This window comes from Hypomesus transpacificus, unplaced genomic scaffold (genome assembly GCF_021917145.1).
Source record: "Hypomesus transpacificus isolate Combined female unplaced genomic scaffold, fHypTra1 scaffold_226, whole genome shotgun sequence".
In the NCBI taxonomy this organism is placed as follows: domain Eukaryota; kingdom Metazoa; phylum Chordata; class Actinopteri; order Osmeriformes; family Osmeridae; genus Hypomesus; species Hypomesus transpacificus.
The window spans coordinates 106,043-118,386 of NW_025813761.1; positions in this window are offsets into that span (position 1 = coordinate 106,043).

Sequence of the window (12,344 nt, forward strand, 5' to 3'; positions counted from 1 at the left end):
GCGGGCTGTGGTTGTGATCCAGCCCCCTCGAAGACAGAGCAGGGAGAATCAAGACGCAATCCCGCGACTCGCCTCGGGCGCCGCTCGCACGCCATGCGACAGCCTGCAAGGAGTTGTGCAGAGCGCTACGGTTTGATCAACTTTGACCCTTAACATAAGGCCTATCATTAAAACACGAGTAGGGCTAGTGGCTTCTCGGGTAGGAGTGCAAGGGTAATTAGAGGGCTTGCAACCCCTGGGTGGTCTAGTCGACGCGGAAACAGGATGTTGTGGTTTTCGTGTACGAGTTCTCAAAGTCCACCAGCTGTACACCTCACACATAATCCCCTTCCACACAGCTCTTTAACAGCGGTGACTAATTGGAAACACTGCAAGAGGCCATGACAGCATATCTGGCGGGAGGAACTGCACTTCACAAAAAAAAAAGAAAAGCGAAAGTCTCCCTGGGCCCTGAGAAGCAGCTGACGTGTCCAAGAAGAGCACAAGCCTCTTCTCCTGTAGAACACTGAGAAGTTCTTATTCCGCGGGGCGCGGTAGATTTTGCATGGCAAACTGGGAACTGAGCGTGTGTGTGTGTGTGTTTGTTCATATGTGTGTGTGTGTGTGTGTTTGTTCATATGTGTGTGTGTGTGTGTGTTTGTTCATATGTGTGTGTGTGTGTTTGTTCATATGTGTGTGTGTGTGTGTGTTTGTTCATATGTGTGTGTGTGTGTGTGTTTGTTCATATGTGTGTGTGTGTGTGTGTGTGTTTGTTCATATGTGTGTGTGTGTGTGTGTTTGTTCATATGTGTGTGTGTGTGTGTGTGTGTTTGTTCATATGTGTGTGTGTGTGTGTGTTTGTTCATATGTGTGTGTGTGTGTGTGTTTGTTCATATGTGTGTGTGTGTGTGTGTTTGTTCATATGTGTGTGTGTGTGTTTGTTCATATGTGTGTGTGTTTGTTCATATGTGTGTGTGTGTGTGTGTTTGTTCATATGTGTGTGTGTGTGTGTGTTTGTTCATATGTGTGTGTGTGTGTGTGTTTGTTCATATGTGTGTGTGTGTGTGTGTTTGTTCATATGTGTGTGTGTGTGTGTGTGTGTTTGTTCATATGTGTGTGTGTGTGTGTGTTTGTTCATATGTGTGTGTGTGTGTGTGTTTGTTCATATGTGTGTGTGTGTGTGTGTTTGTTCATATGTGTGTGTGTGTGTGTGTTTGTTCATATGTGTGTGTGTGTGTGTGTTTGTTCATATGTGTGTGTGTGTGTTTGTTCATATGTGTGTGTGTGTGTTTGTTCATATGTGTGTGTGTGTGTGTGTTTGTTCATATGTGTGTGTGTGTGTGTGTTTGTTCATATGTGTGTGTGTGTGTGTGTTTGTTCATATGTGTGTGTGTGTGTGTGTTTGTTCATATGTGTGTGTGTGTGTGTGTTTGTTCATATGTGTGTGTGTGTGTGTGTTTGTTCATATGTGTGTGTGTGTGTGTGTTTGTTCATATGTGTGTGTGTGTGTGTGTTTGTTCATATGTGTGTGTGTGTGTGTGTGTGTGTGTTTGTTCATATGTGTGTGTGTGTGTGTGTGTTTGTTCATATGTGTGTGTGTGTGTGTGTTTGTTCATATGTGTGTGTGTGTGTTTGTTCATATGTGTGTGTGTGTGTGTGTTTGTTCATATGTGTGTGTGCAAGGGAGGGGCCGGTCAGTCAAGGGTGTTGCCTAAATTGAATAGGTGAACTATTCCTTTACTGGGGTCAGAGGGCTCAACCTAACGTTAAGATCACACACACACACACATGATCTCTCATCCCAGGCCCAGGCAGAACCTTTACTTACGAAGCAGTTGAGATAATGGCCCAGACCACGCTGGCTAAACTTTCGCCTGATTGATTTGGTTGCTTCAGAGCTCTTAGGTAACGACTCCAGGCGTAACTATGTGTCCTAGCCTGCCAGAGGCCACCCCCTTTGACTCCTGCTAGAGGAAAAATGCTTATTCTTTTGTTCGTTTTTTACCATGACAGATGTTCCGAGTTACTTCCTGTTGAGGTGAAGATGAATGTTGGAGTCGGAACGGATTGTTCTCCAAAAAAAACCATTTCCCTCTAAAAGTCTTGACTTTTATACCTCAATAAAATAATTGTTGAAAAAAAATGGTGTTATTCCATGTCATGCTAGCTGTTATTTCACCAAATTATAGATGATGTCATTTTTTTACTGGTGGTCACCGTGTTGTGGAATGAAGCCCTTCAAACACACAAAGTCCCCCAATAGTCATTTAATTTTGGGGCGGCCACCTAGATCGCGTGTTTGGTTTACCAACGGGCATCGGGGAGAGAGTATGGAATAATGAATGGAAAGTGGAAATCATTACTCGATGGTTTAGGCTGACTGCATTGGGAGTTTGTTTTCCCAGATCGTCGCATTGCGCCCTGGCATGGTGAAATTGCTTTTCATACTCACAGGAGTTTTGTCTATCTTCAGTTCGTCAAAGTCAAATGTAGCAGAACAATGTGCCCAGAGATTAATGTAATCATCATCATTTTAACCGCAACTTGCTGTAAGTAGTTCATTTCTCCATTTCACCAACATCTATCCAGTGAGTGTGTGTGTCTATGTGTCTGTGCGTGTGTGTGAGCAGGTGTGTATGTGTCTGTGGATGTGTGTGTGTGTGTGTCTGTGTTCCCGGAGGGGTTGTAAAACATTGTTTTCTATGTTTGAGCTCTGACATCATACTGGCACTGAAAAAACACAGAGATGACAACCTGTTTATGACTTTTCACAGGGAAATGTGCACACACACACACACGGATGAACACACACACGCACACACAGAAATACCTTCCATCCATGTCTTCTGGATGTTTCTCTTGGTTGACTCGCTGGCTGTAGTCTGGCTCACTTAAGCTGAGAAGGCTCCAGGGAGGAGAGTGTGTGTTCAGAGGTCACAGATGTCCTCCCTCCAAACGCAACCATCTCACTGACAGCCTTTTCTACTCTCCACGTTTGATGTTGCAAGTCGATTACACACACACGCACACACAATACAATAAACGTATTATACACACTTCGCACACACATTTCCCCATCCACACACACGTCCTCAAACATGTCCATGTTTTTGGAGGATTCAAGAGCCTTTCCTTGTTTGTTACCTTCTCTCGTGGATTGAAGGAACTCCCTTGCTCGTAAACGAGGACTTCCTGCCAAGGTTGGGTTCCTGCCTGAGTCAGAGCATCACTGAGCAGAGCTGACACATCCATGATGGAGACACTGCTGGTGTTTCCAGGTGCCTAAAGGAGTTCCAGTTAGAGGACAACAACCTCTCTCCCATGATGAATTCTTTATTGCCGAGGGCTGGATTCCCTCATGCACACACACAAGTGCTCACACACTCATGTACACACACACAGGTACACACACACGCACACAAACACACACATGCACAGACAAGCGCACATATACACACATTTGTTCATAAAGATGCACGCACGCACACCACACACACACACACACACACACCTATGCTGTAATAGCCCCACAGCTCGCGGGCTGAGAGAGCCACATGAATGCAGGGTTCTCACAGTGATTTATGACTGAGGAGGGAGGAAGCACAGAGCCAGCGAGCGCAGCACAGACTCGAGGACTTGTTTGAATCATCGCCATCGTCATCAATCTTACCACTAGGATGCATGCACGCGCGGCCCTGCTCACCAAACACACCAGTTTATCACCATCCAGATTTGTATAGCGTCGCGTACAGTCAAGCCGTTTCGTTTGAATGAGGACCAAATGCGCTCGAGGTCTAACAAATCATTTTAACAGTTCTTATTTATAGTCCTTAAAGGGGACATCCAAACTCAATTACTGGCCACACCTTGCAATGTTCAAAATCTGTCATCTCTCAAACCGCTCCAAAAGTACACTCACACAGTCCGTGATGGAGAGAGAAGTAGGGCGAATCTTGTGTATTTGATTTAATGGATTCTGCCAGTTCTAAATAGCACGCCATAGCTCAACACTAATTTCATTTTCTCTGGTGGGGAAGTATTTCCCCCCCCCTTGTGAGGCAGTTACAGTACATTAGAGTCATTTTCATATTTAACTTTCCTCACTCCGGTCCACCATTTTCTCTTTTTCCTCCCACTCGTCATCCTTTCCCCGTCTCATTTCAACATTATCCCTCTCTCTGGGGCCTGGGTCCGGAGTATTGGATTTAGTTTAATACACAGAGAGCACTGAGGATCTAGAGAGAAAAACGTGAATGCTGTACCCAGCCTTGATGCCCATAAGCCTGGATCCCCTGGAACAGAGCCATCATACTTGGCCTTGTGGTCCCAATACCAAGCTCCCAAACCAGGCCCCCAGACCCCAATACCAAGCCCCCAAACCTGACCCCCAGACCCCCAATACCAAGCCCTCAGTCCTGACCCCCAGACCCCCAATACCAAGCCCTCAGTCCTGACCCCCAGACCCCAATACCAAGCCCTCAGTCCTGGCCCGCAGACCCCCTATACCAAGCCCTCAAACCTGGCCCCCAGACCCCAATACCAAGCCCTCAAACCTGGCTTGTGGCCCCAACACCAAGCCCTCAGACCTGACCTCCATGCCATCATTCAAGGCCCCCAGGCCCTCATACCAGACCCCCCCAGCAAGGCCCCTCGGGCCCCATACCAGGCCTTCAGAGCCCCATTGTCCCATACCAGGGCCCCAGGCTGCACCTCCACACTGGAGGCCCCTGGGGGCCCAAACCAGGCCCTCTGACACCTGACACCCATTCACATCATTACACCCTCTGACAGGCTGACAGATGAAACAGCAGAAGTAGCCAGAAATCATCTACCTGTCAAAAACCATCTAAGACATGCTTACATACACTAACGCAGGCACAGAGAAACCTATTACCCTAAATTACTTTCTGTTTGTTTATTGTGTTTTGTTCTTTTTTGCCTGTTCCTTGGTTCAGATGTTGGTTATGGAACAGAACATGAGCTAAAAGCAGACAACATTTTCTAGCTACCAGATGGAATTACCTCTCGCAAACTTGTGACACACACACACGCACACATACACGTTTTTCAGGGTATTCCTGTCGCGGACTGATTGACTTGTAACCTGGGGGAGCAATCTGCGAATCCTTTCCATTCTCTAATCTCTCCGATATAACCCTGCAAACCATTACCCATAATTCTTTGTTTTCCCTAACAAGATTGCAGAGTTTCCAAACAATGGAATGCTTTCTTTCCAACCGGGGTAGGCCTGACCATGCATCCAAAAGAAGTCGATTTTGACACATTGTGTGCATGTGTGTTTGTGTGCATGTGTGTGTGTGTGTGTGTGTGTGTGTGCAAAGATCCTTTCAACTGAACTCTGTCAAAGGGGGTTATATGTACATAGGAGAGAATTAGGGGCTAACCAACTAAATGCCCACTAATTCCAACCACATTTAAAACCATAACGGCCATTTGGCATTCCTCAGTATCACTCTCAGAAGTACAGAACTTGTGCCTCCAGAGCCAACAGGAGAACATTCAGGAGGAAAATAAAGAATAACACTAAACCATATAACAGAGTACGGTAGAATAAAACTGATTTATGCTTATGTTAAATCCCATGACAGTCTGAGCTCTCCTTAATGATTGCAGCAGCTTTTTTTACAGAAACTACTGGAAATTTCTAGTACCGCTCTTGAGAGCGCATGGTCCATTTGATTGGGTCTGGGCAAGGATTGACACGTTAAGCAACCAATAAGATCTTCTCAGGATATTGTGGAGTAACAGGTAGTTGTTGATTTTAGAGGTATGTTAGCTCTGAGCTCTCACCCCTGTTCTCAAACACTTGCCCTTTTACCTGCATTCTAAGATCCACCCCGACAATAAAAGAAATACTTTATGTGACAGATAATTAAGATTATTTATTTTTTAAACAACATCCGAGATACCATCGAATGTTTTATGTTCCATATTGGATGAAATCCCCACTGTCGTAAATCACTAGCTCTTCACCTTTAAGGCAAGCCATGACAGTTAATAGCCAGGTGATCAGTAGACAGGATTTATGGAGCATTGGCTTTGTGGAGAGGCAGGGATAGCTGGTTCCCAAAGCCCCATGGGCCCTGCAGACCTGCTTGATGTCTTCCCACCTGAGAAGACCCTAAAACCTCCAGCTGGTCGCCTGGAATCCTGGCGGGGTTGGATCAAGGGTCCCAGCAGCTGTGTGAAGGTGCTCTCCGCTCTATCAATCTTTTCCCGGACATTTTGTCTCGTTCTCTCTCCTTTTACACCTTCTATCTATCCTTCAATCTCTTAGCTAGCAGGTCTTCTCCAAACCCTCTCCCGAGGAACATTCATGGCTACGGTTCAGAGAGCTAACGACATCTCCTGACACGATCTGAAACCGCAGAACTGAGGTGAAATAAAGTCAGTCTTACTGAAGGAGGTGTGAGATTTGATGTGAGATTTGTGACACTGCAGCTGAACTCAGAGTGGAGACACAGGGCAGGTGTGGTGCAGGAAAATGTTTGAGAGATCAAATAAAAGAACGGTTTGTTTTGGGAAAGGACAAGTTCGATCAAGGTTGGATGAATGGAACGTTCTCGGATGTGATGCAGACAATGGACTGGAATCCATTTAATGGAAGCGAGCAGGGCGTCGGAATTATTTGATATAAAGGCACGGGTTGGTTACATAGCAACACATCCGCAACACGGCCCGCATGCAAACTAAACAGAAAAGCTGACGAGATCAGTGGTTGATTTTGTGATTGGCCTTGGCACTATCAACAAAACCTCCATGGATGAGGTCATCACGTTCCTAGTCTACATGGAAATGACTCTGCTTGCATGTGCAAAGGGTGAAAAATAAACAAATGAACAAAACAAAAACAAACAAAAAAAGCAGCCATGTCCTTAAGCTAAGACCAGGCTACGATTACATTTCGTAAATGTCTCTTTTCGTCTTTTCGAGAAAAGGGTTGTTCTCAAACCAGATGTGCTCAGAGCTGGAGGTTGTAATGGAGTAAATCAGAGGCGGAGCTGGGAGCGAGACGGTGTGTGCTCATTCGTTGGCCCCTCTCATGTTTCTATTGGCCCGGGGCTTCCTGTGCCCTGTCCTGTTGGAGTGGCTGGCCACACTTGGTGCAGAACACGCACACACCCACACACACACACACACCCACACACCCACACACACACCCACCCACACACACATGCACGCACACACACACACGTTGAGCTGCATGTGTCTGCTCTCGTGTCAGGGACACAGACCCTCAGGCCAACTTTGACACGGCAGTAAAGAGGCCATAGAGAGAGGACGCACTTCTTGCTCAACGTTCGTTTACGTAAAACCCTCCGTAACCGGGGAACGACCGACACTAATCCACACCGAGCAACAGATTCGTCATTCCAGGGGTCAATCGAGAGCACTTTTTTGCAAAGGCTCTATCTGGTCTGTTTGTCTGTCCCTCCGTCTGTCTTTTTCCTGTCCTTTCTTTAGACATAGTCATAATTTGTTCTTTCAGCAGACGCTTTAATCAAAAGAGACGTACGGGGTGATTTGAACCTGGAACCTCTTGATCTGCACCGAGCCACACCTACCCCTCCCCTGAATCACAAGATCCCTTTTTGTTCTTTTTTAAAGGCTCCGTCTGTGTGTGTGTGTGTGTGTGTGTGTGTGTGTCTCCTGGCCTTCCTCTCATTAGGCACCCACCTGGGAACATTGTCCTGACTCTCACTTCATCAGTCTGACAGTTATTGCTGCCGTTATTAATCCCAACACTCGCATTTAACCCTAAAAAGGCTGGAACTGAAGTCCTGGTTGTTTTCTGTGCTTCTGAGGACGTCTTTCAAGGATGGAACGCCGATGCTGCCAGAATAGATCTGGATTGTTATGACTTTTTCACCCCTCGGGGTGTGATGCATCATAGCATGGGATCCAGACCAATCTTGTGGTGGAATCTTTTCTCCAATCTTCGCAAATCTTCTTTGCGAATATTTCAATCAGGTGTTAGAAGTGTCTAATAATCTCACGTTTAGTTCACTGATGATCAAGTCAGTAGTTAATTAGGCAGAAGTTAAACATTTCAGGATGTTGATTTGCCGTTGTTTTTAAATGTACACTGTCTATGCAGGACTCAGGTGAATAGGTTATTTGATTAAGAGAAGAGGATTAAAGTTTCTTCTTTTCCAAAACAATTCCCAAACCCATTTATGTTCCCTCGCATTCTCTTACATCTTTGTTCAACACTCAGTCAGGTGTCAGGGAGTCAGGTGGCTGAGCGGTGAGGGAGTCGGGCTAGTAATCAGAGGGTTCCCGGATCGATTCCCCGCTGTGCCAAATTACGTTGTGTCCTTATGCAAGGCACTTCACCCTACTTGCCTTGGGGGAATGTCCCTGTACTTACTGTAAGTCGCTCTGGAAAAGAGCGTCAGCTAAATGACTAAAAGTAAATGTAAACACTCAAGTGTGGAGTTGCTATATTGGAAGCTTACTTTCTCACCCTTTCTTCCACCTCCAGTCCCTCCTCAGAAATGCTGACACGGACTCTTACTCTCATGAGTCATGATGATGGTGGGAAAACAAATGTGTTGTTGGCAAAAGTCATTAGAGTCGTTCAGACAGGGCTGCGGAGTGGGAGGGAAAATGACCCCGAGCTTCCTGTTACTCATCTCTTCCATTTTGAGATCATGAGGTCCATTATCCTCTTCACCAAAAATCTATGTCAATATATTAGGCTGTGAAGTGTTTGTCGTTTGTCCTCCCTCCCTCTCCCTCCCTCTCTCACCCCTCTCTCCCCCTTTCTTTCTTTCTTTCTCCATCCCTCCCCCCTTTCTCTCTGCTTCCTTCTTTCTTCCACTCTCTTTTTCCTCTATTTATCCGTCGCTTTGAAGCTTATCTAATGAAGATGGTGATGTCTACAGTGTGTGTGTGTCTGCGAGTGTGTGAGTGTGTGTGTGTGTTAAACTGGTTCCCAGTCAGAGATTCGTGCCAACCCAAACACCCATCCTGCTTCTTATCACACACAGGCATAGGAAGAGATTGTGTGTGCCTGTAGTCATGCAAGGCTGTGTGTGTGTGTGTGTGTGTGTGTGTGTGTGTGTGTGTGTGCGTGTGTGTGTGTGTGTGCACAAGGGTGTGTATTTATAATAACTCCTCTCCAACCCAAACACTTCTTTTTTCTTTTGCAGCCGTTTATCTCTAAGTAGAGAGACTGGGCCAAACGTTTTCCTTCAGTGGAAAAGTCACCAACATACCGTGATGACCCGCGCAATGATCACTTCTGTTCCATGTTAGTGACAACAGCGATACTCCTTGGAGAGAACATTGACACTGTACAGAGCCTGGACCACGTGGGGAACCTCAACACACACACATGCACAAACCCACACACACACCAACACACCCGTGTGCGCTCATAAATACACACACACACACACACACAAAAAGCCCAAGGATACAATGACCCAGTCAGAAGTGAGAGAAACCAGGTTCAAATCAAGTAAGAAAAACCGTTCCACTCGATGACTTCATAACATTTTGTGAATGTGGCAGGTCGAGAGGGTGTCATTGAGAGGGCTGGTCGGCTTCCAAAGGCCCAGAGATCGAGACCCGGATCTCTCATGCCCCTGTGTTTCCCATACAGCTCTCCTGAGCGTCGTCTCTGGGTTTCTCATTTACTCATCCGCCCTCCCATCCATCCATCTTCACTTTTCTTCCTCCTCCATCCACCCTTCTCTTGCCTGCACTAGCCCCTGTGCGAGAGAAAGCCCATGACTGATTGCATCGAAAACACAGGGAGGTTTATGGGATCTTGAACGCTGTGATAATCGCACATTTCTCAGTCGGCACAAACAATTCCAGGAACAAAACAAACTAAAGAGATGCGAAAGCTAAACAGTTTAGCAGGGTTGGCCTTGTTTCACAGTAAATCAATTATGCCTTTTGTTTATTTTCTCTCCTGGGAGAGAATATAGCGCAGACTAATAACCCGACCATGATAGTTCTCTGAAATCAGACAGGGTTCGTTAGCATATTCCCAGTACTCCCCCTTTCTTGTATTTGTTCTCCTTCTCTCGCTCCCTCTTGCTCTCTATCTTTCTCTATCTCTCTCTCTCAGCATGGAGCATGGCCTACTGTAAGCTAAGCAAACCGGCAGCTGTGAGGAACCCTTACGTCACAGACCTGTCCCCACGAAACCTTTGAGGCCGTCCTTCCCACTGGACCCCAGTTAGACGTTGGGAATTTCGGCGGAATTTCCCTTGCAAGTCTTCAGGGACGCACCCCGCGTTTGAGCCCAGCAAAGCCTGTAAACGGCAGAGGGAAGGAGACCGTAAATCACAAGAGGACGATGACCCCGCCTTCACCGACAGCCAATGAAATTAGGTCACCTCAGACCTGAAGACCGCTGAACTAGATACATGCGCAAACCTGAACAAGTAGCAAGATGGTTAGTCCTTTGAAGGCCGTTAAGTTTATACCAAACGTATGCATCTTTGTAGAATGAGTTTAGGAGGAAGAACTCCTTGTTGAAAATGATAGATAGCGAGGCCGGGTGTCTCACCAGGAAATCTGGCATGTTGCCACGTAGTGAATATCTTAATTCCTCCCAGTAAAATGTTGCTTTTTTCTCTTTCTGACCTCAAATTGTTTTCAGACGTTTCTACATCTTTTGACCAAACTGGTAGAAAGTGTTCATCCCTGTAAATATCAACCTTCTCCCTCTCTCTCTCTCTCTCTCTCTCTCTCTCTCTCTCTCTCTCTCTCTCTCTCTCTCTCTCTCTCTCTCTCTGTCTCTCTCTCTCTCTGTCTCTCTCTCTCTCTCTCTCTCTCTCTCTCTCTCTGTCTCTCTCTCTCTCTCTCTCTGTCTCTCTCTCTCTGTCTCTCTCTCTGTCTCTCTCTCTCTTTCTCTCTCTTTCTCTCTCTCTCTCTCTCTCTGTCTCTCCTTCTGGCGCTCAAACTGTGCACCTTCCTCCCTCTGCTTCCCCTGAACCATCACATTCTGTTCAAACCAGCGATGAACGTCTGTTGTTTGGCCCTGACCTCCACTCCCCCCGCCCTGTTGAGTTTCCCATGCTGCCTCAGGAGGTTGACAAAAGGACGTCACCTAGTACTGGCTTTCTACTCGACCGAGTCAGTCTTCCTCACCTTCCCTCCTCTCTGTGTTCACCTACGTCTGCTGTTGTTTGATGTAATAGCTTAGCGGTTGAGGCTTTCTGGCTGACGTTTGCGGATTTTGAATAACGGTCTCGAGCGAATACGTTTGTCTGTGTGGTCCTTGTCCTAGAGGTGGTCAAGCATCTCACTGCCCAGCTGAGACAGACCAAGGTCTACCACTGGCCATCGTACCACATCGAGACGTGGGCTAGAGTCTGTGTACCGCAACCACAACCTCTGGAAGTCTGTGTGTGAACTCCTTTTTGAATGAGGAAAACCAAACTTTATTTGCGGGTCACTACAGGATAACCAGCTGTCCTCTGCCTCATTCTGATACCCTGACCAGAAGAACAGATGCTCATGTGTTATCAGTCCCAAAGGAGAGAACGTTTGGTTCTACTGTTTGCAAAGTTCTCACCGTGGAACGTTTCTCAGCCTTTTCCGATATAATTGTTGTTGTCGTGATGGTTGTATTCAGCTTCCTATTTCTGCCCCTGTCGCTCGACTGATTGGTGTAATTGCAGCAAAGTGAAATCTTTCGAATGTAATTCAATGTTTTATGGACGAGGGCCACTTTCAAAGCCTTTCGGAGCCTTTAGGAATTGTTACTTTGACTGTTCTATAACAGCCAGAGACTGTCTCATCTTGTATCGAAACACAATAAAGCGGAGCAGAAACAACTCCCGATTGAACCCGGTGAACTGGCGTTTCGCCCGTGGCCTTTTTCTGCCTTTGCAAGCTCCCTCACACCCTAGCACACCTCGCCATGCGTGACCTCATTTAGCCGTCAGAGACCCGATGTGCTCCTGACATGCATGTCTTTGCACGCTTTAACAGGTCACAAGCGTATTTTTCTCCATTACAATCGTAACTTTATTTTCGCAGGTCTCCAACTTTGTAAGTAACAGGCCATCAACTGTGCACCTAGAGGGGGAAGAATTGATTGCAAGGGAACCAACGGAGCCAAGAGCTTAGACGAGCACCTTCAGCTTGGCTACAGCTCTGGGATCAGGTTTTGAGGCGAGGTCTAGCCAGGAGGTTCACATCCACTGACAGTGTGTCAATAAATCCTCTTCTACTGATGAATTGGCCTTAGAGCCTGATGTATTGCCATGCTCACGTTACATTTCCATTGTATTCATTTGTTCACGTTTCCTTTGTGCAAATGAACAGGATGGCAACGTGATGAGGAAGATTCGTCAGCTTTCTCTAGCCTTGTCACA